Raw genomic sequence first — 26,846 nt, 5'->3', positions numbered from 1 at the left:
GTGTAAATGTTTTCATAATACATTACAGACTGGATTATATTATTATTGGTATTCTCTCTCTCTCTCTCTCTCTCTCAACACAACACATCCCTGCTGCTACTTGATGAGGTCACTAGATGTTGTGTTAAGGCTGCTACAATATCACTGAGTTACACAGCTACTTTAGCTGTACTTTAGCTACAGCTTTTAAATGTTCGTTATAAAACAGCATTCAACATGAGGCAGACAGCTCTTACTTTTCTCCAGTGTGTCAGCAAGCTCCTTCTGGTTCATTTTCCTCAGGACGTGCAGTGTGATCTTCAGAGCCCCCTCTCTGGCACTGCTCTCCTGCTTCTCATCTTCAGTATCCACCACTTCCTTGTCCTGCTTCTGACTCTCAAAGCCTTCTGGGAGTTCTGGACTAAGAATCCTCTTGAACATCTTCAGCTCGTTCTTCACAAATGTCATAATATTCTCTTCAAGCAACTGAAATAAATCAAGTAAATAAGTTAAGGAAGAGACTAAATGCTTTCTCATTAACACATTAATGAATGATTGACAGATCAACTTTATTTGAGGTAAACAAAAACAAATGTACATAACGGGACCACATACACTGAATATGGAGGCCAGGTCTGTTTGATGACTCTGGGAAGACTGACCACTGAGAATCTCTGACTCTGATCTCTCCTGTTGGCTTCTGTGGACAAAACATGAGATTACATCTCCTCATCCAGGGAGTGCACACACACACACACACACACACACACACACACACACACACACACACACACACACACATACACACACACAGGGAGGGAATGTTGTGTTTGTTTAATATTGTTTCAGGACTATGATAATGGAAGAAAGGATTAGCCTATGGATTATGAAAACAACAAAAATAAATGGGAAAATGGGAGAGGAGAAATGACTAGAGACAGTGTTGTTTAACTCCCTGACCATGACCCATGAGTTCTTCTTACCTTTGTTCAGTAGAAAAGTCTCCCTCTCTAAAGTCTATAGGATGATGCATAGACTGGTCACTCTTCATGGACACACAGCTGGGTACAGGGGAGGCTGGTCTCTCCTGCTTGATTGGGCTTCAACACAACAGAGACAAACATTACGTCTCTCATCTACTCTGAGCTCAGATGGGGAAACATGAGAAGAGTTTCATTCCAAAACGCTATAAATCACTTTTTAGAAATGTTGGTAAATTAGCTTTTATTGTTTAAATAAATGATTAAACCACTACAAGGCTTTATAAAGGTTTCTAAAGTGTGTAATTTCCACTTTAAAATGTCAGACTTGATTTTCCCTGAGGAAAAATGTATCAACCCCTACAGAAAATATCCCTTAATTATAATCCACATAAAAATGCACATTTGCTGTTGCTGCAGGATTATGTTACTGCTGTGAGAAACAGGGTCAAATTAAGATATGGCATCTGTAAATGCATTCATCTTAAGGTAGCTATCACAGTCAAATATACAGGATACGAACATTACATTTCAACTAAACAATGGTTTTAAACCACATCTAAAATCTACAATAGTTATATTGAAGGTACCCATAAGTAATAATTTCTGATGAAAAAACACAAAAGTGATTTTTATTTATCCTATATAGCGTTTTGTAATTTAAATTCTTAAACAATATTGTCAGCTCACCTCTTAGCTTTGGTGTCATGTCCCCCAGAGAGACTCATTTTAGAGGCAGGGCCCCCCTCCTCTTCTCCCCAGAGAGACTCATTTTAGAGCACTGACCCCTAAACAGAGATGCAGCATGTTGGTTATGGTGAACACAGTGACAACTAATTATTGAATGTACATTATTCTCTTTTACTCATGATCTCTTAGAAATAAAACAGTTTACTAACAGACACATCCAAACAGTCAGGTGATTTAAAGCAATTACTTTTTCTAGCCCAATGACTCCTCAAAACCCACCAACAAGGCCTGAAAACTAGCCCAAAATATTTTTCCCTGATAGGCCTACATCTTATTTCAGACAGCCTCCAGTAGCCTGGGCAACATGTAGGCAAGATGTAAGCTGAATGATTTAGCAGCTTGCTTAGTTCAAATAGACAGATTAATTTATTTGACATGAATAGCAAGACGATGTTGAGGTAGGAAGTGCTTCTGTTGCCCAGTAGCCTGCTGGAATAGGCTACTGAGAATGGGGTCGTAATTTCAATCAATGAATCAAATTTTAATAATATGGATATGAACTGAATAGGCCTGTGCTTGTCAACAACAGCCAGGTTATTTTTTTACCTGTAGCCTAATCTGGCTGACTGTTACCTTCAATCTAATGCATTCTAACATCTGATCAGCAATTGAGATAGAACTGTGACCATGGTGACACTTGATAACTTCCAATTGAATGAACTAAACACGGCCATTAATAATTACATAATAACACAAGGCTACAACAACAATAAACTGAAGTTAAAGGCTATTTATTACATCTGTTTGCCAGCTCCAGGTTGGCTACACAAGTGGCACAAAATGATTTGGAACGACTCCAGTCATTTCAACATATTTATAGTATAAAATGGCAGGCTACAGTAGCCTAGACAGGCATAACAATTAATAGGCTACTTGATGGTCAACAGATCTATCATTCTCCACATTTAATGTCAGTTTCATTGTGGAGTTTTTCTCATAACAGAAGCACATGATGGAGTTCCATAACTTCCATTTTCAAAATTTCCACTCGAGACCCAAGAACTGAGCATGTGTAAAAACCTTCGCATGATATGGTTTTCCATAAGCAAAGTCGACATTAGCATGCAGTTTAAACCACCTCCGACAGAATGTATCTAACGAGCTCTTGTCACGCTCTGGCTCCGGGACTGTGTAGTTTGAGCCAGGGTGTATTCATTTGGTTGTGTTGGGTATAGGGTGTGTTCATTTGGTTGTGTTTGGTTGTGGTTGTAGTGTCTTGTCTCGTCATGTGACTCCCAATCGGAGGTAACGAGTGTCAGCTGTCGGCTCGTTATCTCTGATTGGGAGCCATATTTATACTGTCAGTGTTCACCTTAGGGTGGTGGGTTTTTGTTCCATGTTTCAGTCTGTGTACTGAGGACTTCTCTATCCGTCATTGTTTATTGTTTTCTCGTTCGTGCACTTTAACTTTAATAAAGTCATGTTCGCTACAAACGCTGCGCTTTGGTCCACTCCTTCCGTAGACGGCCGTGACAGAAAAACCCACCACAAAAGGACCAAGCAGCGTATACAGGAACACCCGCAGGAGAGAACGCTGGTGGATGTCCTCCTCGGCTGGGGACATATTACGCAGGAGGAGGCCGTCCGGTACCGGAGGGCGATGAAGGGGGAGAACCTGGCAGGAGAGGAGCAACGGCGTCAGCAGGGCCATCGTCGGATGGAAGAGAGGCAACCCCAAAAAAATTTTGGGGGGGGGCACATGGCTTGGGCGGCTGGGCAGCAGGCGGCTGCTACAGGACGTTTTGGAGAGGTGGTCACCGGGTGTTGGGAGGCAGAAGGCAGGTTGGCGAGGCCTGGAGGTAGAGCGGAACCAACTTCCCGTACTCAGGCATGGCAGCAGGGGACGGGGCAGGTTCCGCGGTATGCGGAGCAGCGTACTGTGCCACGAGTGGTCCGGCACAGTCCTGTACGTCCTGTGCAAGCACCCCGCACGTGTCGTGCGAAGGGGGGGATGCAGCCAGGACGGAGTGTGCCGGATCTACGCTCGAGGTCTCCAGTGCCTCTCCGCGGTCCCGGATATCCTGCTCCCGTATCGCGTGCTGTCATGTCGGTACGGGTTCACAGCCCTGTACGTCCTGTGCGGATGCCTCACGCAGAGTGTGTGAGGGTAGGCATCCAGCCAGGACGGGTGGTGGCCGCTCTTCGCTCCAGGTCTCCTATCCGTCTCCACAGTCCGGTGAGGCCTGTCCCAGCTCCACGCACTAAACCTACGGTGTGCGTCGCCAGCCCAGCCCGGCCTGTTCCTGCTCCACGCACTAAACCTACGGTGTGCGTCGCCAGCCCAGCCCGGCCTGTTCCTGCCACCCGCACCAAGTCTACGGTGCGCGTCGCCAGCCCGACCCGGCCTGTTCCTGCCACTCGCACCAAACCTACGGTGCGCGTCGCCAGCCCGGTCCGGCCTGTTCCTGCCACCCGCACCAAGTCTACGGTGCGCGTCGCCAGCCCGGTCCGGCCTGTTCCTGCCACCCGCACCAAGTGTACGGTGCGCGTCGCCAGCCCGACCCGGCCTGTTCCTGCCACTCGCACCAAACCTACGGTGCGCGTCGCCAGCCCGGTCCGGCCTGTTCCTGCCACCCGCACCAAGTCTACGGTGCGCGTCGCCAGCCCGACCCGGCCTGTTCCTGCTACTCGCACCAAGCCAGGGGTACGAGTCGTCGGCCTGGTCCAGCCCGTTCCTGCTACTCGCACCAAGCCAAGGGTGCGAGTCGTCAGCCTGGTTCAGCTCGTCCCTGCTACTCGCACCAAGCCAAGGGTGCGAGCCGTCAGCCTGATCCAGCCCATTCCTGCTACTCGCACCAAGCCAGGGATGCGAGTCTTCAGCCTGGTGAGGCCTGTTCCGGCTCCACGCACCAGGCAAAGGGTGCGTATCGTCTGCCAGTTCCGGTCCATTCCTACCTCACGCGCCAAGCCAGGGGTGCGCGTCGGAGGTCCTGATCCAGCAAGCTGGGTCAGATCGGACCGGGGGCACTACGGGGGGAGTGAAGTGGGGTGGTGGTCAAGCCCGGAGCCGGAGCCGCCTCCGAGGAGCAACACCCACCCAGCCCTCCCCTAGTTTGGGGTGTAGGCGCGGTCGGAGTCCGCGCCTTTAGGGGGGGGTACTGTCACGCTCTGGCTCCGGGACTGTGTAGTTTGAGCCAGGGTGTATTCATTTGGTTGTGTTGGGTATAGGGTGTGTTCATTTGGTTGTGTTTGGTTGTGGTTGTAGTGTCTTGTCTCGTCATGTGACTCCCAATCGGAGGTAACGAGTGTCAGCTGTCGGCTCGTTATCTCTGATTGGGAGCCATATTTATACTGTCAGTGTTCACCTTAGGGTGGTGGGTTTTTGTTCCATGTTTCAGTCTGTGTACTGAGGACTTCTCTATCCGTCATTGTTTATTGTTTTCTCGTTCGTGCACTTTAACTTTAATAAAGTCATGTTCGCTACAAACGCTGCGCTTTGGTCCACTCCTTCCGTAGACGGCCGTGACAGCTCTAGAGCGCCTAAAGTAGTTTTCCTGTGATTTGTCACCTTATTTCTTGATGTGCATCAGTTCTAGAGCGTTAATATGTTTTATGGAATAAGGGTTGTAAAATAGGTGTCTCCATAATGACAATGATAATAGCCTACCTTATAACACTAAGGCCTACTGTCATCAGTTAGAACGGTTTAATAAGGTTGATAAGATTTAAAATACTGTTTGTATAATAGTGTCAAAGATAACACCTTACAGTCTCATTCACATTATCTCAAGAGATACTGAAATGAATAACATTTATCCACCCCTGTTCCCCAGACAAAATTAACATTTGTTGTATCATTTAAATGCAAGAAATCCATAATTCTGCAGGAGATCATATTATATTAGGTTACAGGCCTACAGTCAGTGTCCACATTTCAGTTAATATTCCATTTAACCCATATGAAAATGCATCACATTCCCTTTCAGGATCCATATTTTGGTATTTTTAAGGTAAATGATGAAGACTGCTGTCTATCGAAACATTGGTCATCAGGTTATTACATTATTTCATCTGAGCTCATAGAGTGAGACTCTCCTTTTCTTTTACAAGTGTTCTCCTCTGCTACCCAGCACCTATCCTAAACAGGTGTTCTACTCTGTTAGCCAGCACCTCTCCTAAACAGGTGTTCTACTCTGCTAGCCAGCACCTCTCCTAAACAGGTGTTCTACTCTGCTACTCAGCACCTCTCCTAAACAGGTGTTCTCCTCTGTTAGCCAGCACCTCTCCTAAACAGGTGTTCTACTCTGCTAGCCAGCACCTCTCCTAAACAAGTGTTCTACTCTGTTACCCAGCACCTCTCCTAAACAGGTGTTCTACTCTGTTAGCCAGCACCTCTCCTAAACAGGTGTTCTACTCTGTTAGCCAGCACCTCTCCTAAACAGGTGTTCTACTCTGTTAGCCAGCACCTCTCCTAAACAGGTGTTCTACTCTGTTACCCAGCACCTCTCCTAAACAGGTGTTCTACTCTGTTAGCCAGCACCTCTCCTAAACCGGTGTTGTACTCTGCTAGCCAGCACCTCTCCTAAACAGGTGTTCTACTCTGTTAGCCAGCACCTCTCCTAAACAGGTGTTCTACTCTGCTAGCCAGCACCTCTCCTAAACAGGTGTTCTACTCTGTTACCCAGCACCTCTCCTAAACAGGTGTTCTACTCTGTTAGCCAGCACCTCTCCTAAACAGGTGTTCTACTCTGTTAGCCAGCACCTCTCCTAAACAGGTGTTCTACTCTGTTAGCCAGCACCTCTCCTAAACAGGTGTTCTACTCTGTTACCCAGCACCTCTCCTAAACAGGTGTTCTACTCTGTTAGCCAGCACCTCTCCTAAACAGGTGTTGTACTCTGCTAGCCAGCACCTCTCCTAAACAGGTGTTCTACTCTGTTAGCCAGCACCTCTCCTAAACAGGTGTTCTACTCTGCTACCCAGCAGCTCTCCTAAACAGGTGTTCTACTCTGTTACCCAGCACCTCTCCTAAACAGGTGTTCTACTCTGCTAGCCAGCACCTCTCCTAAACAGGTGTTCTCCTCTGTTACCCAGCACCTCTCCTAAACAGGTGTTCTACTCTGCTAGCCAGCACCTCTCCTAAACAGGTGTGTGTTTCTTTTGCCTCCAGTTTAAGGTAAAGGACACCTGACTTTATATTTAAAGCCTTTTGGAATCCACATTTTCCACTAAATAAGAAGTGATATTTCCTGGGGCCAGAAAAGGCTCTGCATGGTAGGAATGGCCCAGCAGCACTCCAACACTAGTTTGGTGAATTCCAAATGTTCCCTTTATTCTAGTTTATTAACCTGAAATACTCACTTTACTTTCAAACTGCGTTGTAGTTTAGAGATTAAACTATGAGCTGCTCTGTCATCTCAAAATGGCCCCTGTACAGATAGTTTCTTATTTTCTGTTTCAACTGCAGTCATGGCCACACCCCTTTATATACCAATAGTAACCAGAGGGTGGCGCTAACAGTCAGTTGCATGTGATTGCAGTAACTCCTGACATTGTGCCAAAGCTTGCTTCAATTTTTTTTATAGTCCTTCTTCAAGGCATCTCTTACATTATTTTAGCTAAACTTAAAATTTACAGATTTAGCTGTTTTTTTCTCTCCAAAAAACGATTTACTGTAGGCCTATAATAATTGTTAACAGTCCTCAAATAAACTGTCTTAAAATATTTGATGATTAGTTGAATCAGGTGTGTATATGCTGGGCAAGAACAAAAGGATTGAGAAACCCTGAGATAAACATCAAACCATTACATTTACATTTTAGTCATTTAGCAGATGCTCTTATCAAGAGCGACTTACAGTTAGTGCATAATTACATGTTTAAAAAAATAAATAATAATAATACTGGCCCCCCATGGGAAACGAACCCACAGCCCTGGCGTTGCAAACGCCATGCTCTACCAACTGAGCTACATCCCTGCCGGCCATTCCCTCCCCTTCCCTGGACGGCGCTGGGCCAATTGTGAGCTGCCCCATGGGTCTCCCGGTCGCGGCCGGCTACGACAGAGCCTGGATTTGAACCAGGATCTCTAGTAGACCGTAGACCACTGCGCCACTCCGGAGTAAACCATATCATTGAAAAGCTCCTGCACCATCTTTACCAGACGTTTTGCTGATAACAAAACCCAAGAACTGAGCATGTGTAAAAACCTTCGCATTATATGGTTTTCCATAAGCAAAGTCAACATTAGAATGCAGTTTAAACCACCTCCGACAGAATGTATCTAACGTGCTCTAGAGAGCCTAAAGTAGTTTTCCTGTGATTTGTCACCTTATTTCTTGATGTGCATCAGTTCTACAGTGTTAATATGTTTCATGGAATAAGGGTTGTAAAATAGGTGTCTCCTTAATGACAATCTAAATAACATGTATAGTCTACCTTATATCTCATTCCAGGTATTCATTCTCTTACTCTGTCCATTAGAATAGATTATTGTTCGGAAAGACTTACTTTATTTTTCAGTTCTCTCCATATAGTGTTTTCTGCTCTGTCATCTCCAAATGGATGCTGTACTTTCAGTTTCAGCTCAGCCGTCTCCTCACCCTGATAATAAAGTGATTACTGGCGGTGCTTGTGGAAGGGTGGGTAGGCTCTGCACACGGAGCTAACTGGAGCTTGGCAGCATCATCACTGTTGGGCTTGCCGGCGGCCTCGCTGGTTTGATGATGCTGCTGCTGCTGCTCATCACTCTCCTTTGGCTTTGTTTGGCTACTTTTTGTACCGTTGTCTGAAGAAGCCCATTGTGGTGAAACGTCAGGAGTACGTTTTTTTTTTTAGAAACTTTTAAATGAGCCACATGGATGCTAACTGGGGACTCAGCTAAAACTAGACAAATACACCTTTTTGTTTTGGTATTTTGGGGACCAAATAATTGTACACCAACAGTGGACAATTCCCAGCAAAAGCATGGAGCTACAACTCTCTAGTGGAGAATAGAGGGAGTTTTCCCCTTGGAGAATCCAGTGTGGCTCACTGAAGAAAAACATATTGGAGAATAACAACAATCTCAATCTGAAGCTTTAAAAAAAAAAGGGTAATTCCTCTGAAAATCAGGAACACCATTCTTCCTCCTGCCCCACCTATTGTCCCTGTATGAATATTAGTTGGCATCTAATTGAAGAACATACTGCTTTATAGATCCCAGCCTGACAAACAATTGTTTGGGCCTTACTTTGAGCACTTTGCACTGTGCCTCCATTGAGTCTCCATGTGTCAATCAGTACAGAGAAACACCCTCTAGATGACAGCAGAGGCCTTCTCTTGCATCTACCCTGTCTAACCACCAGTTTAGTGACCTTGTTCCATCAATATGTCCATACTACTTCACAACCGATTTGAGGTGTTGACCAGCAATGTCCCATTGGGCTCAACCAAGCCGAGAGTGAGGTTCTAGAAAGAGGACTGACTTTCATACCAACTCCTAAACAGGTGGACTGCAGGGAGCTCCGGAGGGATCTACACTTCTATCATAGAAGATTGAAGTTATTAGATCATTTTGATTATGAAACAGATTTTCCTCATATACTATTTCCAAACCCCTCACATTGGGAACCTCAGTTGGAGTCAGTGTCAGAAACTATACAGACTGTTATACGTAGGGATGTGGCTTCCTTTTCACAATTCAGAACCAGACCTGTATATCAGCTTAACCTTACACATTTTTCAAAAAATCAAGCTCTAGAAACATTGAACATCAGAATATAGTGATTAAACCAGCAGATAAGGGGGCTCAGATTGTTGTAATGGATAAAGTGAATATCTTCTTGAAGCCAATAGACAATAGGATAATGGTAAACACTATGTTCCATTGTCCCACTCAACACAACCGTGTTCCATTGTCCCACTCAACTATATGAGGATAAGTACATTCCAGATAAACAGATGGTCTATCTTTTTGGGGCAGATTCTCCAAGGCCTAGGCAGTTTTACTTACTGCCTAAAATACATATCTCCTGAGACGTTGGCGGCTCCCTACGGCTGACCAATAGTAAGTGATTGTGTCTCAGAATCTTCCTGTATTGCTGATTATATTGACTTTTATATCAACCCTCTATCCCAGAAACACCCCAGGTATGTTAAGGATAGTTATGAATGCAGGGTTTATTACTATTGTATTACTCTTTATATTAACTTAGCTACTGACTTGTTCTATTGTTGTTGTGTGGTGTCTAAGGAATTTATGACTTTGCTAATGTTTGCAAATGGTATCTTAGAGGATGTTGATTCAGCTTAGGGAAGCATCTGGGGAACAGTTCTATAGGGGCACCCTAAAACAGAGGAAGTCTGTTGTGTGGGGTCATGGGATTGTTCTGTAGGGGAAACCACCCATATCATATTATTATTGGGTCCGTTGTTCTCCAGATGCCTGCAGATGTCTGTAAACTTACGCTGAAATCCTTTGAAATAATAAACCTTTATAATCAAAGTACAGTGTAAGCGGACTCCTTGTTCTCACAGCATAATTAGCATCATTATTTAGATACCACAGAGGTCAAGAGGTTAACCTGCAAGTAAGCATTTCATTGTACTGTTAACTCCATGTATATGACAAATAAACCAACTTGAACTTGAACTTAGAAGGGAAGGGGGAGGGCAGCCAGAAAGGGAGGGGAAAAGATGGCCAGCTAAATTACAGTATGTGTCCTCAAATGTTATGTCATCTAAACATCTCACATTAGCTGGTAGAACTGACAAATGAAATGAATCATAGAGGTCTTATAACTTATTCCATTCTACAGGTCCATTGTTTTGTCTGATGTCTCTTTATATTCATATAGACAAGTTTACGCGCTGTATCCCGGGTGGCGCCATAACTCTACACAAATGCATTTCATTTCCGCCGGAAGTTGTTTGCACAACGTCTGCCGGTGTAAACACAGCGATGTCGACGCTAGCTTGGGAACACGGTTCTACTACTTTGACAGCGAGCACAGCTAGAAAGGTGCCCATTCGCTCAACCACGGCGCCTGACAAGTTTTTGTCAGAACACTTACACCCATCCTTCCGTGGCAATGCCGCAACCCGTCAAGGAGCGGAGGGGGAGGAACTTGCAAGGGACTATTTGGAAACTCTGGGCAACAGCATTGAAACCAAAGGCTTAGTGGTGTGCGAAAAGGAACCGTGGCTTGCAGCATCTCCCGATGGAGTGATAAACAACGACATTCTGTTGGAGATCAAATCACCTGTGATGGGAAACAAGTCACTTGCAGAATTTTTGGCAACAAAGAACTGCGAAATCACAACTGTGGCAAACGGAGATAGGGTAGATTACCATATTGCCTGCAATGGTCCAAAAGGCTACTACATGCAGGTACAAATTGGGATGCACTGCACAGGGCTTCAGCACTCCAAGTTGGTGATCTGGAACAAAACTGAGCACCTAGAAATCAAAGTACCCTATGACCAAGGCTTTGTCCAGGGGCATATCATAAGGCTGCGCACATTCTACTTTGCCCACATGCTCCCGAAAATTGTTGATGATTTTGTTGAGGGAAGTCATGCCCACAGGAGCCAACAGATGTCCATTGTTTACATGATCTCTTTATGCTGTGCAATATATCAGTGTGCCTACTGTTTGAGTGAAAATAAAGTTTGATGTAATTTCAATCCTTAGAGTGCTACAATTTATTTTAACACAGTTCATAATTCATAGTAAGCTCATACTGTACATAAATAAAACTGGATTAATTCATTGTTTTGAGGAAACTAAACAAATGGCTTCAACAAGAAAGATTGCGTGTTTAATCTTAACAGGTATTAAAAAGTAAAATACAAATGCAGCCCACACAATTACATCACTATGAAAATATTCATATATAATATTAAAAAATACAATGCACGCAGTATTTGTTGTGTTTATCTGTATTTAATGAACAACATGGCTGGGTGTTGGTAGACAGGGACACAGGGCAAGATTCTAAACCTCACTGATCAGTGGACTCTTCAGGTTAACTAGGCCAGCACAGATGGTTAAGATGTTGTCCAGTTTCGGTGCCATGCTGATGGGAACATTCTGGGATAAAATCTTAAACACCTTCAGTCTCTGGATTGCTCTTTCCACATGTATGCGGACATTGGCTACTCGCCTGGTGCGTGTCGTCTCCTCATTGGTCAACTGATTGCGCCTGTAGGTGAAAGCAGGGATGTTCAAACTGACCCTTCTCTCATCAAGCAAGTCTCGAATGGTGAACCCACGGTCCGCCATGACCTCATCACCAGCCCTCAGATAGTCTAGGAACCCACTGTCCATGGTGATAAACTTATCGCTGCTTCTGCCAGCATAGGCATCAGATATGAACATGATTAGCCCATTAGGGGCCACAGCGACGAGATATTTCACAGTGTTGCGTGATTTATACTGGCTGAAAGTGTCACTCCTTGAGTCGTGGTTTGTGGCTCTCTGCATGGCACTTTCGGCACAGTCAATGATGCAGGTGGTTCGAGGGTAGTTCCTCTGAAACGACAAGGGCATGGTGGCACGAATGGTCTCTCTTGGAAGCCAGGGGATCAGGACTTTGAACTGTTCACCCATCACGTCAATCCATTGACTAATCACAATGCTTGCCATGGATGTAGACACATTGAAGCGGTGAGCAATATCTCCTAATATTAGGTTTAGTTTTAGTTTCATCAACGTCTTAAGTATTTGGTCAACAACAGGAAGGGTAATTGATGACTTACTGAAAGGCAACAACACCGTCACCAGGGTGAAGAATTGAACCATAAGCACTCCTGTATACAGCCGGGACCTAGCATCATCAATGACCGTGTTGCTGGTCACAGTAGGACCCATTTCTGCCTCGCACTGTGTGGCCTTGTCTACTTTAACAGACTGTGTTGTTGAACAGTAAATGTGATCAATATGTGACGGATCCTCCCATTGGGTCTGGGCATCTCGAAATTTTGGTGTAGCAGGCTCGGCCTCACAGACAGGCTGACAGGTTTCTGGAGCATCTAAAAAGGGGAAGAGAAAACATGGATGGAGCAAAATTAATGCAGGCATAGAGTCCTCTCACTACAAACATCACAATGGAAAAATGTGTACTACAACATTGCACTCACACGCACACACACAATCATCATCACAACAGCCTGCCACCTTGCATTGTATTTATGATGTAGACTAAGGCACACGCAGGCAGGCACACACACACACACACACACACACACAATTAATGATGTAGCTATCGTGGGCATTGTTTGTCCCATCTCCAAAACAATCAACTGCCTTAGCAAAATACCGGTAGCAATGTTAATGTATGACAACTTCTTCATAATTAACAGTATTGTCAGCTTCATAGCTAAAGTTGCTGAACTTACCCTCAGATTCAAGTCTGCGTTTCTTTATCTGGGAGGAAGCAGTGGTCCGCTGGGTGAGTTGACGCCTATTTGGCTGGGGAGGGCGATTGTATCCCAACCACAACTCTGGGAAAGGATTATCCTTGGTAGGTTTTTGGTCAACAAAGTGATAGGAACAAACAAAAACGTTGAGGGGTGGTTTCTTTAGATTCAATGCCTTCAGCCAGGTCCTTGATTCCGAGTCGGTATCAGGCTTGCGAAAAAATGTAAACAATGGAGCTCATGGACATTGCCTCTTTGTAGCTGGTTTGTGGTTGTAGCACTCTCTATCTAACCACTCGTTCAGGTGCTTTCTCTAGTTTTTGCAACCAACTACCGCACACGTCGTTCCCGAACCACTTTTCTTCATGTTGTAATTGTAATTTTTATATCCTCTTTGTCACTGCGATATCAGTGCTTTGTCAGCACAACGGAGCTAGCTAGCAAAACAAACCCAGCCCGGCAGAACGAAACTGGATTGCATCGACGGGGGGAGTTCAGGAAGTAGAGCGGAAACGGCTCAAAAACTTGTCTATAGGCTTGGAAATTAATCTTAAGGTATATTTTTTATCCTAAAGGATCTTACAGGAAGCTTTTCTTTTAAGAGTGTAGTTCACGTTTACTCATTTATCTGCAAAACCATGCCTTCCGAGTTGTAAAGGGGTGGCCAGCCACATAATTAGTTTTAAAAGTCTACCATGACAACAACTATCCCATTGACTATATCCAGTAATAGTTTCTTATTGTTCTAGTTAAGATCTCACAACACAGTTACGCTGCTACAATTAAGGCATAAACCATAAGTATATATCATTTGAAAATGCAAACAAAATTGGCTTGAATTTGTCATGTAATAACAATTTTGAAAAACACCAAAAAGGTCAATACTAATAATTCATCATAACATGTTTGTCCTCTGTAGTTGCGAGTCTTAATTTTTTTGCTGAAATCCATACTTTTTCATTAAACGTTAATCAAATACAAACACCAACATTTTCCTCCTTTTTGTTTCTCGAAGGTGGAAACTGAGTGCATGTGTCAATTAAATATCCAATTACGTAGACCAAGGGCTCCAAATACTTGTTGTCCAATCAAATCACACAATCTACAGATGGGGGCGTCAACCAAAGAAAACTTTATTGATTGGCACATTTTCTGTCCAGGGACACTGAGAAAAAACAACCAGGAAAGATAAATCATAGAAATATATTTTACTTTTACATATTACAATAATTGTATAGCCTAGGTTTCATTTACAAACAGACACATTCACTAGATTTGTTTAATTATTCACTTAATTACTTGTTATTTTCAGTAAACTCTTATTCTATAACATTTATTGTTTTAACATTTACACTGCTAGTTTTACACTTTATATTATATTTATATATGTCATTTATATAAATATAATATATAATGATCAATATATAACCATTTAATAGATATATAATGTACTATATATATACACACACACACACACACACAGCTAAGGAGAAGAAGGTGAGATTGGCTGTTACACCAGCTAAGGTGAAGAAGGTGAGATTGTCTGCTACACCAGCTAAGGTGAAGAAGGTGAGATTGGCTGTTACACCAGCTAAGGAGAAGAAGGTGAGATTGGCTGTTACACCAGCTAAGGAGGAGAAGGTGAGATTGGCTGTTACACCAGCTAAGGAGAAGAAGGTGAGATTGGCTGTTACCCCAGCTAAGGAGGAGAAGGTGAGATTGGCTGTTACACCAGCTAAGGAGGAGAAGGTGAGATTGGCTGTTACACCAGCTAAGGAGGAGAAGGTGAGATTGGCTGTTACACCAGCTAAGGTGAAGACGGTGAGATTGGCTGTTACACCAGCTAAGGTGAAGAAGGTGAGATTGGCTGTTACACCAGCTAAGGTGAAGAAGGTGAGATTGTCTGGAAGACCAACAAAGTCCCCTGTCCCCGAGGTGAAGAGGACACCTCCAGTCTATGGGTCTGGTCCCCTTGCCAGGGCCAGATATTACCTGGATTGCCATCAATACCTCCATGCTTTGTTTATGAGGTCACACGTGAAGAAGTACAAAGAGGTCATCATCAAGAGGTAAGTGTAATGAATACTCGGACAGAGTGGTAAGATCCAATCGCAGAATAGCGATGCTTTATTAGAGTACAGACAAGGGAATAGCTTAATCGTGGTCGGGCGGGCTGTGGTCAAAACCGGGCCAGGCATAGACAGGCAGAGGTACCAATGGAGCAGGCTTAGTCGTAGTCTAGGGCACAGGCACAGGATCAGAGGACGGTAATCACTGGGGTAGACAAGCAGAGGATTAAGCAATTCGGGAGTCAAACAACAAGGCACAGGTCGGATACACGGGTAATCAAAAACAACAAACTCTCTCTCTCGGAACAAAACGCTTAGCAAGTCACAATGGAACAATACCTCGCGCCGACTGAGCTTCTGAGCACACCTTAAATCCTACACTAATTACTGACAGGTGTGCTCAGAACTCAGGTGAACCAGATCGAGTCTGATGACTCCCCCTCTCTGTAGATCGGGGAAGTGTCAGACTCTGTCTAGACCCTGCCAACCCCCGATCCCTTACAGTATCCCCCTCCCCAGGGCCGGCTCCTGACGGCCTTCTACCTCTACCGGGTGGTCTTCCTCTGGGTCGGGGTCTTGGATGATCTGGGTGCTCAGTGTGGAAAGTGGCCTTGAGAGCGGGATCCAGTATGTCCTTAGCCGGAACCCAGGACCGTTCCTCAGGTCCATATCCCTCCCAGTCCACGAGATATTCGATGCCCCCTATAATGGACAGGTTTCAACAGGGAGACGTGGAACGTAGGGTTTATCCTGTAGTGTCGAGGGAGTAACAGACGGTAGGTGACAGGGTTAATACGTCTCTGAACTTTGAAAGGACCAATGTACCTGGGTTGGAGCTTCTTGCAGCTCCGTCGGAACCGCAGGTCTCGGGTAGACAGCCACACTCGTTGCCCGGGTTGATAAGTGGGAGTAGGTCTCCGGCGTCGGTCGGCGTAGGTCTTTTGCTGTTGTGAGGCTTGACTGAGATGTTGATGGGCCGTCTCCCAGACCTGCGCACTCCGACGGAACCACTCGTCCACCGCCGGTACCATCCCTGATGCGGTATCCCACGGGAACAGGGGGGGTTGATACCCTAGAACACACTGGAAGGGCGTTAAGCGTAGGGAGGTGTGAATGAGTGAGTTCTGAGCATACTCTACCCAAGGAAGGAATCGACTCCACTCTTGCGGCTGCCGCGAACATTGTTGCCGTAGATATTTCCCAATTTCCTGGTTGAGCCGTTCTGTCTGCCCATTGGCCTGGGGATGATATCCGGAGGTTAGGCTAACCGAGATGCCCAAGCGTTCGCAGAAGGCCTTCCATACCCGGGATACAAACTGGGGTCCCCGGTCGGAAACAATATCCTCCGGGACACCAAACTGCCGGAACACCTGGGTAAACATAGTCTCAGCCATCTGAGTGGCGTTAGGCAAACGGGTCATGGGTACTAACCGGCACATCTTGGAGAAACGATCGATGACCACGAGAATTACAGTATGGCCCTCTGATTCTGGTAGGTCGGTAACAAAGTCCATAGCAATGTGCGACCATGGTCGTTGAGGAGTTGGCAATGGCATCAGCTTACCCTCCGGTAGTGCACGAGGTACCTTGGACTGAGCACATACTGGACAGGATAAGACATAGTCTCTGACGTAATCTGTGAGGGAATCCCACCAGTATTTTCGGCTGATGAGTTGTGTAGTTCGAGTGATTCCGGGGTGACCAGATCCCAGCGACGTTTGGCACCATTCCATCAGTTGAGGTCGAAGAGGAGCTGGCACAAACACCTTAGACCCCAGGGTTTCTGGAGGGGCTGGTTCCGCTTGTAAGCTCTCCTGAATTGTGTCATCAATAGCCCACCTCACCGGACCAGCACGGTAACTCATGGGGAGAATAGGTTCTGGCCCCACGGGTCTTTCCGTGCGCTCGAACCGTCGGGAAAGCGCGTCCGCCTTACCATTCTTGGACCTGGGGATATAAGAGACAGTGAATCGGAAACGGTTGAAGAATAAAGACCACCTTGCCTGTCGGGAGTTCAGTCGTTTGGCACTGTGAAGATACTCCAGGTTGCGGTGGTCCGTGAGCACTTGGAACGGATGCTCTGCTCCCTCCAACCAATGTCTCCACTCCTCCAGTGCTAACTTCAACGCCAGTAATTCCCGATTACCCACGTCATAGTTCTGCTCGGCAGAATTCAGTTCCCTTGAAAAGAAAGCACAGGGTCGTGATTTAGGTGGCTCACCTTGGCGTTGGGATAACACGGCTCCAACTCCAACCTCCGAAGCGTCCACTTCCACAATAAACGGTAAGGTAGGGTCCGGCTGACATAGAATAGGAGCGATGGTAAAGCGTTGTTTCAACGTCTCAAACGCACGCACTGCCCCCTCCGTCCAGTTCAGACCGCGACCCTTGTAGCTGGTCATCGCCGACAGGGGCGCTGCGGTTGTGCTGAAATTACGCACGAACCGTCTATAGTAATTGGCAAACCCTAAGAACCTCTGGAGCTCCTTCACCGTCTGGGGTTGAGGCCAGTCTTGTACCGCTTGCACCTTGGATTCATCCAGTTTAACCCCGTCGGGAGTGAGTATGGCCCCAAGGAAGGAAATCGTAGTGACATGGAATTCACTATTTTCTGCCTTCACGAACAGAGAATGTTGTAGGAGCCGATCCAGAACCTGTCGTACATGGGACACATGTTCACTCAGAGTTAGAATATATTAGGATGTCATCAATGTACACTATAACAAATTGATCAATCATGTCCCTGAAAATGTCATTCATGAACGCCTGGAATACTGAGTTAGTCCATAGGGCATGACACAATATTCGTAGTGTCCTCGATGTGTGATGAAGGCGGTCTTCCATTCATCCCCCTCTCTAATACGCACCAGATTGTACGCACTCCTGAGGTCCAGTTTACTGTACATGGAGGCCTGTCCCACCTGTTCAAGGGCTGCTGGAATCAAAGGAAGGGGGTAACGATTTTTGATGGTACTTTCGTTTGTTGAACTCATTTACATATCAGGTTCTTCCCTCTCACTCTCACTCTCACTCACACCCTCACTCACTCTTACTCTCACTCTCTCACTCTCACTCACACTCACACTCACACTCTCTCTCACACACACACACACACACACACACACACACACACACACACACACACACACACACACACAAACACACACACACACACACGCACACACACACACACACACACACACACACACACAGCCAACCAATGGAACAAATAACTAATTGACTAAATAAAACAGACATGTACAGAAACATATCGTTGGCTCAAAAGTTCCAAGAAATATTATATTTTAGTACTAACTGACTTATAAAATAAACTTTAATTTGAGGCATTAGAATGTATGTAAGAGACATGACTGTGTGAAATCTATGTCAATGTAGACCAGCATAAAGTACAAGAACAGATGGATTGCAGTGATGAGTGACATACACCTCCAGGTAACTGCCAAAATAAAGGAGACACCAACATAGTGTCTTAACAGGGCGTTTTGCCTCCAGGGGCCGCCAGAACAATACTCCTTGGTGTAGATGTGCCTCGGCATACATTCTACAAGTGTCAGGAACTCTATTGGAGGGATGTGACATCATTCCTCCTTAAGAAATTCCATCATTTGGTGTTTTGTTGATGGTGGTGGAAAACTCTGTCTCAGGCGCCGCTCCAGAATCTCCCATAAGTGTTAAATTGGGTTGAGACCTGGTGAATGAGACGGACATGGCATATTGTGAAACATCAGCAAGTTGAGCAGTCTTCGTCACTGAAGTTCCTGCCAAACATGCCCCAACACTCAGCAATCGTTCAGCGCTTCCCGAGCAGGGTCGCAGTCTCTCCTGGTAACAGCTCCTCTCTCCCCAGGGGTAGCAGCTCCTCTCTCCCCAGGGGTAACAGCTCCTCTCTCCCCAGGGGTAGCAGCTCCTCTCTCCCCAGGGGTAGCAGCTCCTCTCTCCCCAGGGGTAGCAGCTCCTCTCTCCCCAGGCGTATCAGCTCCTCTCTCCCCAGGGGTAGCAGCCCCTCTCTCCCCAGGGGTATCAGCTCCTCTCTCCCCAGGGGTATCAGCTCCTCTCTCCCCAGGGGTATCAGCTCCTCTCTCCCCAGGGGTAGCAGCTCCTCTCTCCCCAGGGGTAGCAACTCCTCTCTCCCCAGGGGTAGCAGCTCCTCTCTCCCCAGGGGTGGCAGCTCCTCTTTCCCCAGGGGTAGCAACTCCTCTCTCCCCAGGGGTAGCAGCTCCTCTCTCCCCAGGGGTAGCAGCTCCTCTCTCCCCAGGGGTAGCAGCTTCTATCTCCCCAGGGGTAGCAGCTCCTCTCTCCCCAGGGGTATCAGCTCCTCTCTCCCCAGGGGTAGCAACTCCTCTCTCCCCAGGGGTATCAGCTCCTCTCTCCCCAGGGGTAGCAGCTCCTCTCTCCCCAGGGGTAGCAGCTCCTCTCTCCCCAGGGGTAGAAGTTCCTCTCTCCCAGAGGTAGCAGTAGTGGTAGTCGGTGGTGGTGGTTGTAGCTGTGACTGGAGTGAGGCCTGTCCAGGGGCTTTTCTAGGATTTGAAGACAAAGCCAGTATGGGGGGTTCAGGGCATTTCAACAGATAAATGCATGAATTTGGTGCACTTTGAGATGAACATTGAGAGATTAGAACATTGAGAGATTAGATATTTTTCAAGTAACTTGCAACTTCCCACCTGCCACAGCAGACACTGTCAGTACTCAATTACAGTCGCTACTGTGGGTCTCTCTACTCTGGAACACTCTCTACTCTGGAACACTCTCTACTCTGGAACACTCTCTACTCTGTGACACTCTCTACTCTGGAACACTCTCTACTCTGGAACACTCTCTACAATGGAACACTCTCTCACTCTGGAACACTGTCTACTCTGGAACACTCTCTACTCTGGAACACTCTCTACTCTGGAACACTCTCTACCCTGGAACACTCTCTACTCTGGAACACTCTCTACTCTGGAACACTCTCTACTCTGGAACACTCTCTACTCTGGAACACTCTCTACTCTGGAACACCCTCTACTCTGGAGCACTCTCTACTCTGGAACACTCTCTACCATGGAACACTCTCTCACTCTGGAACACTGTCTACTCTGGAACACTCTCTACTCTGGAACACTCTCTACTCTGGAACACTCTCTACCCTGGAACACTCTCTACTCTGGAACACTCTCTACTCTGGAACACTCTCTACTCTGGAACACCCTCTACTCTGGAACACTCTCTACTCTGAAACAATCTCTACCATGGAACACTCTCTCACTCTGGAACACTCTCTACTCTGGAACACTCTCTACTCTGGAACACTCTCTACCCTGGAACACTATCTACTCTGGAACACTCTCTACTCTGGAACACTCTCTACTCTGGAACACTCTCTACCGTGGAACACTCTCTACTCTGGAACACTCTCTACCCTGGAACACTCTCTACTCTGGAACACTCTCTACTCTGGAACACTCTCTACTCTGGAACACTCTCTACTCTGGAACACTCTCTACCATGGAACACTCTCTACTCTGGAACACTCTCTACCATGGAACACTCTCTACTCTGGAACACTCTCTACCATGGAACACTCTCTCACTCTGGAACACTGTCTACTCTGAAACACTCTCTACTCTGGAAAACTCTCTACCATGGAACACTCTCTACTCTGGAACACTCTCTACTCTGGAACACTCTCTACCCTGGAACACTCTCTACTCTGGAACACTCTCTACTCTGGAACACTCTCTACTCTGGAACACTCTCTACTCTGAAACACTCTCTACCATGGAACACTCTCTCACTCTGGAACACTCTCTACTCTGGAACACTCTCTACTCTGGAACACTCTCTACCCTGGAACACTCTCTACTCTGGAACACTCTCTACTCTGGAACACTCTCTACTCTGGAATACACTCTACTCTGGAACACTCTCTACCATGGAACACTCTCTACTCTGGAACACTCTCTACCATGGGGCACTCTCTCACTCTGGAACACTGTCTACTCTGGAACACTCTCTACTCTGGAAAACTCTCTACCATGGAACACTCTCTACTCTGGAACACTCTCTACTCTGGAACACTATCTACTCTGGAACACTCTCTACTCAGAAACACTCTCTACTCTGGAACACTCTCTACTCTGGAACACTCTCTACTCTGGAACACTCTCTACTCAGGAACACTCTCTACTCTGGAACACTCTCTACTCTGGAACACCCTCTACTCTGGAGCACTCTCTACTCTGGAACACTCTCTACAATGGAACACTCTCTCACTCTGGAACACTGTCTACTCTGGAACACTCTCTACTCTGGAACACTCTCTACTCTGGAACACTCTCTACTCTGGAACACTCTCTACTCTGGAACACTCTCTACCATGGAACACTCTCTCACTCTGTAACACTGTCTACTGTGGAACACTCTCTACTCTGGAAAACTCTCTACTCTGGAAGACTCTCTACCATGGAACACTCTCTACTCTGGAACACTCTCTACTCTGGAACACTCTCTACTCAGGAACACTCTCTACCATGGAACACTCTCTACTCTGGAACACTCTCTACTCTGGAACACTCTCTACTCAGGAACACTCTCTACTCTGGAACACTCTCTACTCTGGAACACTCTCTACTCTGGAACACTCTCTACTCTCGAACACTCTCTACCATGGAACACTCTCTACTCTGGAACACTATCTACTCTGGAACACTCTCTACTCTGGAACACTCTCTACTCTGGAACACTCTATACCATGGAACTCTCTCTCACTCTGGAATACTCTCTACTCTGGAGCACTCTCTACCATGGAACACTCTCTCACTCTGGAACACTGTCTACTCTGGAAAACTCTCTACTCTGGAACACTCTATTCTCTGGAACACTATCTACTCTGGAACACTCTCTACCATGGAACACTCTCTCACTCTGGAAATAATGTCTACTCTGGAACACTCTCTACTCTGGAACACTCTCTACCATGGAACACTCTCTACTCTGGAACACTCTCTACTCTGGAACACTCTCTATTCTGGAACACTCTCTACTCTGGAACACTCTATACCCTGGAACACTCTCTACTCTGGAACACTCTCTACTCTGGAACACTCTCTACTCTGGAACACTCTCTACCCTGGAAACTCTCTACCCTGGAACACTCTCTACTCTGGAACATTCTCTACTCTGAAACACTCTCTACTCTGGAACACTCTCTACTCTGGAACACTCTCTACTCTGGAACACTCTCTACTCTGGAACACTCTCTACTCTGAAACACTCTCTACCATGGAACACTCTCTCACTCTGGAACACTGTCTACTCTGGTACACTCTCTACTCTGGAACACTCTCTACTCTGGAACACTCTCTACTCTGGAACACTCTCTACCATGGAACACTCTCGACTCTGGAACACTCTCTACTCTGGAAAACTATCTACTCTGGAACACTCTCTACTCTGGAACACTCTCTACCATGGAACACTCTCTCACTCTGGAACACTCTCTACTCTGGAACACACTCTACTCTGGAACACGATCTACTCTGGAACACTCTCTATTCTGGAACACTCTCTACTCTGGAACACTCTCTACTCTGGAACACTCTCTCACTCTGGAACACTCTCTACTCTGGAACACTCTCTACTCTGGAACACTCTCTACCATGGAACACTCTCTCACTCTGGAACACTGTCTACTCTGGAAAACTGTACTCTAGGAACACTCTCTACCATGGAACACTCTCTACTCTAGAACACTCTCTACTCTGGAACACTCTCTACTCTGGAACACTGTCTACCCTGGAACACTCTCTCACTCTGGAACACTCTCTACTCTGGAACAATCTCTACTCTGGAACACTCTCTACCATGGACCACTCTCTACTCTGGAACACTCTCTACTCTGGAACACTATCTACTCTGGAACACTCTCTACTCTGGAACACTCTTTACCATGGAACACTCTCTCACTCTGGAACACTCTCTACTCTGGAACACACTCTACTCTGGAACACTATCTATTCTGGAACACTCTCTACTCTAGAACACTCTCTACTCTGGAACACTCTCTATTCTGGAACACTCTCTACTCTGGAACACTCTCTACTCTGGAACACTCTCTACTCTGGAACACTCTCTACTCTGGAACACTCTCTCACTCTGGAACACTCTCTACTCTGGAACATTCTCTACTCTGGAAAACTCTCTACTCTGGAACACTCTCTACTCTGGAACACTCTCTCACTCTGGAACACTCTCTCACTCTGGAACACTCTCTACTCTGAAACACTCTCTACTCTGGAACACTCTCTACTCTGGAACACTCTCTACTCTGGAACACTCTCTACCATGGAACACTCTCTCACTCTGGAACACTCTCTACTCTGGAACACACTCTACCATGGAACACTCTCTCACTCTGGAACACTCTCTACTCTGGAACACTCTCTCACTCTGGAACACTCTCTCACTCTGGAACACTCTCTACTCTGAAACACTCTCTACTCTGGAACACTCTCTACTCTGGAACACTCTCTACTCTGGAACACTCTCTACCATGTAACACTCTCTCACTCTGGAACACTCTCTACTCTGGAACACACTCTACTCGTTACTATCGTTACAGTCCATATATGGCTATATCCTTTGTGACGTAGTGCTGAAAGAGGCGGCATTTACTGACATCCGATTGGTTACTGACATTTAATGGCACTTTCCGGCAACCTGAAGCGAGGAATCCACGTAAAGAGAGACAAAATGAGAAAATCTCGAAGAATATACCTACAGTATGTGAATAAAAATAGGCGATCTCTGTTAGCCAATGCGAGAAAAGCAGTGAATGAAAGAAAACATGAGCCTGATCAGCCGATCCAGGCAGTGGCAGTACAGGTAGAGGAGGAAAAGGAGGAGGCCGGCAGCAGCGCGTCGAGACGCACATTAGTTGGGGATGAAGATGACAGCTAGCAGCGATCAACCAGACAGACAGACAGCCAACAGTGGCTTTTATTCCACATGTCACAAAGAAACCAACTTGTACATGATTTGATTTGCCCTAAGTGTCTAAACACTGGACTGAAAGTTACCATAGACCCCCACCAACCAGGGATTCTGTAATTCTGTCATGATAGGAATGTGCACCCTGAGAAGGTGATCGTGATGCATTTAGGAGGAGTGTTTCCACTTCCTCCAGGCTGCAGGAGGGCTCCAGGGGAGATGTGGCATTTTATATAAATGTGAGGATGGTTCTTCTAGCACACAAACTTGGACTTGGTTATGCAGCTCTAAAGAAAATAAACAAAGTCCTAGGGATTCCTTCCCTGAGTCTCAGCTCATATCAGAGACATGACAGGAGAGTGACAGGTCAATAAAAAGAGAGTAGCCCATTATTGTCAGGTGACTTGCTGTGTATAAATAATATTTAGTAGCCAACTGTGATTACCGAGAAATTAGCTTTACATAAAGTAAATGCATGCTGATATGCTAATATGTACATAGGGTAACATGCTGATATGCTAATATGTACATAGGGTAACATGCTGATATGCTAATATGTACATAGGGTAACATGCTGATATGCTAATATGTACATAGGGTAACATGCTGATATGCTAATATGTACATATGGTAACATGCTGATATGCTAATATGTACATAGGGTAACATGCTGATATGCTAATATGTACATAGGGTAACATGCTGATATGCTAATATGTACATAGGGTAACATGCTGATATTTAGTCCTGCAGTTATGACTGTAATGTGGACAGACATCATAATAAGTACTTTTTCCCCCCACTTTAGTAGCAGAGATTCAGAGAGGGCAACAGCCAATGGGGAGTGCTGCAAAGCTAATTAGAATATGCAGATATAGACCCAGACATAGCAGAGTTGCAGAAGGAGGATGAGGATGCCATCATAGACATTCATGGATCCTTTGATGGCTCTTGGCACAAGAGAGGTTTCACTTCCAACTACGGGATAGGTGTGTACATTGGTGCTGGTACCAGCCAGCCCTAGAAAATGGTGAAGATCCACCCAGTCATCATTTGACATACATTCTTTAATTGAGAGGATGCACAGAAAATGGTACCTGTATATCACAGGATGTCAAATGATAACATCCTCAAAAGAATGTAGCACGGAGGAACCCAGAATGCAAATGAACGTCTGAACTTTAATATGGTCGCGATGCCCCAAAACTGTCTTCTTGGGCAAAAGCCTCATTGCCAGTATGGCAGTAGCCACGTTCAATGAGGGAGCCACTGCTATATCAAATGTGATGGACTAATTGTGTATTGGCAGCACTTTGGCGACACTGGACGCAATCAGAGAGGAGTTGTGAGAGCTGATGCTGCTTCAATAAGTGTGACAAGGGGAGGCGCAGGTCACATGACACAGTCAAGAAAGTAAAGCAGCACCAGCAACAACTCAAAGAGGGCCGTACATATGGGGCAGGCATAGCTGATTACTGTTCTGCACATTTCAACAGCCATACAAAAGCCTTGGATGTGACAAATTGAGCAAAGTGATATGAGAATTTGCCCAAAACTGCATATTTGGTATTCAAAGCATATGCTCTATTGCTTGAAACAAATGTATTAAACATGCTGATGTATTTGTAAAAAGTATATTTGATGTTTATTTGTCAGTTTAGAAGTGATATATGAAAAAGAGATTCATTTAATGCGACGTAAATGGTCATATTTATGGAAAGTACATTTTAATTGTAGTCTGTGGTGTTTGGCATTACAGTTGTTCTCAATTGCTAAAACACAATTTTTGAAACTTTGCTCCATTTCCTGAAAACATTAAACACAAAACCTCATCTTCAAGCACTATTTACAAAACCTGACTCCTCTCGCAAAATGAAACATTCGCCCTCAAAACAGTTTTAGCTGTGTTCAAAATCAAACACTGCTCTCAAATCATAAACAAAGTGATCAAAATGATAAACACTCTCAAGCAGTCAGTAAACAATACACCGAAAAATAGAAAACACATTGTTCAAAACATACAGTTCTCAGGGAGAAGTACATTTTTAATCTCAAAACTAATTTCATGTTTTTCCATCATTGTCTTTTGATGAACGAAAACATGTTCTATCATAGTAGCTCAAAATTGATCAGAAATTACTACTCTGCTTTGCTCTTTGCAATTTAGTTTTTTGTTCTTCCTCCTCCTTGTACCCCTATTTTTACAGTACTGTACCCTGCATCTCACAAACTTGTCCTTTGTCTCTGTGATACTGTAATTCTTGTTCTTTGTTGATATGAACCTGCAACCAGTCCAAATCTATTGAGCAGTCAGTACTGTTAACAAATGGAAAGCCCAATGTTCAGGGCCATACAATTTGTCCATTGTACAGTATACAGCCTACAATGCACTGTACTACAGTATACAATACTAAAAGGGACACAAATCTAAGGAGTAAACATGTGATCAATGTGCTTCTTCTTGTCTTTGGGCTGGGTCAGGCCAGAGCACTTCGTCCACATCACAAGCAATATTGTCCCTCCTGAGGCAACGGGGGAAGAAGCCTCTTGTGTGCCGTATCCAGCCCTGACATGATTCCTCACCTGTATCACCACAGGCTAAATCCATGGCTTGCAGCAGATTTACTCTGGTGTAGGGTTGTCTATCATACACTTTCCATCTCCAAGAGGAGAAAAACTTCTCAATCGGATTCAGGAAATGCGAGTATAGAGGGAGGTACATGTTCATAAACTGCCCATT

The 26,846-nt window shown here is 45.5% G+C and overlaps 1 pseudogene across 1 annotated transcript in view; it reads left to right on the top strand.

The window, feature by feature from the left end:
• LOC311140884 (NLR family CARD domain-containing protein 3-like) overlaps positions 1 to 26,846 on the top strand; it is a 475,271-nt pseudogene that overhangs the window by 165,033 nt on the left and 283,392 nt on the right. The window lies entirely within an intron of this gene.

The sequence above is a fragment of the Coregonus lavaretus genome, assembly GCF_964263955.1.
Source record: "Coregonus lavaretus genome assembly, chromosome: 2".
Classification (NCBI taxonomy): domain Eukaryota; kingdom Metazoa; phylum Chordata; class Actinopteri; order Salmoniformes; family Salmonidae; genus Coregonus; species Coregonus lavaretus.
The sequence above is the reverse complement of the archived record's forward strand: the minus strand, read 5'-3'. Positions and strand labels throughout refer to the sequence as shown.